Source organism: Ovis aries, chromosome 4, assembly GCF_016772045.2.
Source record: "Ovis aries strain OAR_USU_Benz2616 breed Rambouillet chromosome 4, ARS-UI_Ramb_v3.0, whole genome shotgun sequence".
Classification (NCBI taxonomy): Eukaryota; Metazoa; Chordata; class Mammalia; order Artiodactyla; family Bovidae; genus Ovis; species Ovis aries.
Genome location: NC_056057.1, coordinates 96186955 through 96191889, shown reverse-complemented (window position 1 = coordinate 96191889; position 4935 = coordinate 96186955).

The window sequence follows — 4935 nt, the reverse complement described above, 5'->3', positions numbered from 1 at the left end:
GGGAGGTGTCAAGAATGACACCCAGTTTCCTGGCTTGAGGCACAGGATGTATGAAATGGCTATTTGCTGAGACAGGGAAAAATACGGGAAGATTAGATTTAGGGGTAAAAAGAAGTCAGCTTTTGAATATATTAAGTTTGAGACATCTATGAGACATCACAGGAGGGTTGGGGAGTTATCAAGTAGTCACATGGATATAAAACTACCTGACATCTCTGGAAAATATATCTGGTGTAAAGATTATAATTTCATAAACTGTCAGTATACAGGTGTACTTAAGTCATGGAAAATGTTAACAAGTACCTAGAGAATGTGTAGAATTAACAGAAGAGGGATTTGTATAGAGTTCTGTAGAAATTTAAATTTTAAAACTTAAGTAAAGGAAGATAAATGAATAATTAACACTGGAAAGGAACAGTTAGAAAGACAGAAGAAAGCCCCCAAAAATGAAGTGCCACAGAAGCCGAAAAGACTGTCTCCAGGGTGACTTAACTGCTCTGAAAGATCTGTTACCCTGACGATTCGATTTAGCAGTGTGGAGGTCAATGTTGATCTTGTTTTCCTTTTGAGAAAAGCACTTTTTATTGTGGTACAATAAACATGAAAGGAAATGTACCATTTTTAACCACTCTTAGGCGTTCAGCTCCAAGGCATGAAGTACATTCACACCGTCGGGCATCAGTACTGACCTTAACAAGAAGAATTTCTATGGCAAAGTAAGGGCTAAATATTGGAGTGATTTAAATAATAACACATGAGGGTGTGGAAATGGTGCAAGAGAACAGATACGACACCCATCTCTTGAGAACTTTGGCTTTAGAGGGGAATGTGGCTACGTGACAGCTGCTAGAGGAGATGGAGAGTTGAGGGGGAGCTTTTTTTAATTGGAGCTATTATAATGGTTCATTATTGAATGCTGATTGAAATTATTTGGCAGAGAAGGAGAGAGAGAATGTGATGGAGAGCGAGAAGGTACGTTGAGGATTGCGGACCTTGAGAAACAAGAAGTCATGGGGATAGAATTAATGGGAATGGACTGGACTTTGCCAAAAGGCGGGAAGGAGACTAGCACAGATGCAAATGGGTTTGCAATGTTTCTGGGAATGTTAAATGTCTACTTGAGACTGGTAAGCATGAATGAACAGCGAAACTAATCTGTCAGTTTATATATTCCTACTCATTTGTTCCATATATATTTAGAGGATGCCTACTATGTGCCTCCTTTGAACCACTTATCACCAAAGGGGTGGGCAGGTCAATCTCTCTAGGCTTTCAGGAACATATTTTTGATGTTGCTCTTGCAAGCTTCTGAATAAGCTTGGGAGAGAGATCATTTCTGTAACACTTCTTTCAAGTCACAGTAAACACTACATTGAGAAATTACTCTTATTCTACTTTCCATTTCAAATAATCCTCCATTATGCATCCAGAGCGAATTCTTAAGAGGCTACACAAGATACACTGGTTACAGATTAGCTCAAGTGATAGAGCACCAGTTACACAAAAACCCCAAAGTCTTCTCATCAACTTAAACAACTGATGCCCTGTCCATTATTCAGAGAAACAACCAGAGTCAATCAATCCCAAGAAACAAACTCAACTCAGTTCCAAGAAACAACCAGAAAACTCCCCTCCCTATCCAGAGAAACTATCTATGTATAAAGCGTCTCTTCCCTGCAATTTCTTCCAATTCTGCTTCTTTTCATACAAAGAAATCTATCAGGAGATCCTTCCCAGCAGTTGAAGGACTGTGTATCTTCCACTGGAACTGGAAGAGCTCCTTCAGCAACCTCCAAACCAGTATTAGCGCCCCAGCCCCAAGACCCTCGTTTGCACTGCTTTTTGAAAATCCAAGAGCGCCATCTAGACAAACTGCAATATCAGCACCACATCCACAGATGAAGAAAAACATGAGCAAATACTTACCTTCAACACGGAGGCACCTCCTTTTCGTTCCAGAAAGATCTTCCCTTAGGTGATCACCTACACAAAAGTAAATGTTACTTTTTCTGCACTGTTGGTAGGAAGGATCCTGTCATCTACAAAAAGCACCCTTCTGAAAATTTAACAGCTAAGAAATCACAACAGAATTATGATGTAGAACTGAATGACAACGAAAGCACTATTTTGAAACCTGTGGAGTAAAGACAAGACATAAGAAACTTCTCTTCAATGGGAATTTATAGACCTAAGTTATATTTTCGAAAATAAGAAAGATTGGAAATTAATGTGTTAGGTATTTCAGTTGAAACACTTTTTTTTTTAAAAAAAGAGAAGATGTAATGTGCTAAACTAGACAAAAAGAATAAGAGATTAACAAAAAATAAATACAGCAATTAAACAAATATATATTTTAAAAGTAACAGATATGATCAGCAAAAGCTGGCTATTTTTTAAAAGACTACAGACAAACTTGTATAGGTTTGTCTTAAAGTGTAGACAAACCCTCTGCTCAGACAAAAAAGAACAGAGAATTCACAAATATATATCAGGAATGAAAAGGAGGATATAACTACAGATACCATAGAAAATTTTTAAATAATGAGGGTATGTTATGAATCACATACCAAAATTTTAGAGGCTTGATTGTAATATCTAATTTTTAAAGAAAAGATGTGAATTTCCAAAGTTGACTCAAGAAGATACAGAAAATCCAAATAAACTAATAATCATGAGAGAAACTGAATTTTCAAAATATGATGGTTTCACAGATGAGATTTACCAAACATTCAAGAAACAACAGAACCTATTATATACAAATTGTTACAGATAACAGAAAAACATCTAAATGCATTTCATGAGAGTAGTATAAACCTGGACAAAGGTAGCACAGGAAAAGAAAATTATAAGCCAGTATCAACTATGAACATAGATGCTACAATAAAAAAGCACTTGCAAATTGCATAAGTGGTGTATTAAAAAATAATAGTACATCATGGCAAAGCAAGATTTATGTCAATGAATGCAAGGAAAAATCCATGGTAGAAAAACCTATCAAAGTTATCCATTACTTTAATATATCAGACAAAACTAATTATCATCTCAAAAGTTTTAGAAAAAGCACTTAATAACATTCAATATTCATTTCATTGTTTAAAAATATTCCTTCTTTAAACTCAACTGGGAGAGAAAAGGACTCCCTAACCTAATAAAGAGTTTCTATCAAAAACTTATAGCAACTATCATAAATAATGATGACACACTAGAAACATTCTCAATGAGACAGAAATAGGAAAATATTGCTTACTATTTGACATTATATTGGAGGTCCCCGTCCATTCAATGAGATAAAAGGAGAAAGTATCAAGAGTATTATTCAGAGATAATATTATCTACATAAAAATAAAAGAGAATTTGCAAATAAACTTTAGTAAGAAAGTTAAGCATATTTGCTGAAACAATCCAGAGATTAGGATGCCACCCTCTCACTGCCAAGGGCTGGGGTTCAATCCTTGGTTGGAGAATTAAGATCCCACCAGCCACGCAGCATGGCCAAAAAAAAAAAAAAAAAAAAGGATTATTCTAAAATCAGTAACAATTCCCAGTAGCAGCAGTAACCCATTAAAAATTTTTTAAAGGATCCCATTTCTAAAAGCAACAAAATAGTAAGATACCTAGGAATAAATCTAACAAGTACAAGAGCTTTAAACACAAAAGCATAAAATGTTACAGAAGGATATCAGGAAATCAGAATAATATTAATATACTAGATGACTCAATTTTATAAAAATGTCATACCTCCCAAACTTTAACCTGAAAATTTAACTGACCAAAATACCAGAAAGGTTTGTCAACAGAAATTGACCAACTGATACTAAAGTTAGTATAGGAAAGCAGAGGTCCGAAAATAGCTGTTACAGCTTTTTTTAATGAACAAATAGGTAAATGTGCTTCTATAGGTGAAGATTCATTATAAAACCATAATAATTAAAAATATGTGGTACTGGCTCAGAACTGGTTTGGCCAATAGAAAAGGACAAAGTAGAAATCTGTCCATGAATATACAGAAATTTAATTTATAATCACAGTGGCATTACCCATTAGGGAAGGAATGAAAGACTGTTTAGTAAATCAAGTCATAATAACAGTTTTCCGTATGGAAAGAGGGAGAATAAAATTAAATTCTTACTTTACACCATTCAAAAAATAAATCCCTGATGGATCCATTTTACAAGTGTGGCAAACAAAACTTAAAACATTAAGGGAAAAAACTTTGGAGGGTATCTTCGTGGCATCACATGTGGAGAGGTGTCTTTAAGATGACGCAAATGACACAAACTCTAAAGATCAGTGAATAGGACTACATTTTAAATTTTCTGTAGTTCAAAAGTTATCAAAAGTTAAACGAGTCACAGAATGAGGCAATATAGTGTTGTATATGTGGACTCCTACAAACCAAAAGGGGGGAAGATGAAAACATTCACAGCCCATTGGATAAATAGATGAGGACTGTGAAAAAACAAACCACACACTCAGAAACTTTAATAGCCAGTAAATATATGAAAAAACACTCAACCTCATTGGCAGTGAGGGAAATTTAAATTAACAATAAGATTCTGAGTTTTCAAAAAATATCTAATTGTCAGAAATAAGAAAAGTCTGAATTTAGAAATGTTGAAGGTCATGTGAGGGAAACAGGAACTCTTATAGACTGCTGATAGTTGTGTAAATTGAAAAAATATTTGGCAGTCTCTAATAAACTGAAAACGTGTGTGTAACCTAGCAATTCCCCATTAGGAAGACACAGAAATTCTCACATGTATGCAAGGGACACAGGAACACATATGTTCATATGAACATCGCTGTTAATACCAAAATATTTGCAGCAGTTTCAATATTCATTAATAGGGAAATGAATAAACCCAACATATTCATATACACGGATCTATAATATAGCAACTAAAATGAATTAACAGGATTTATATTTATCAACAT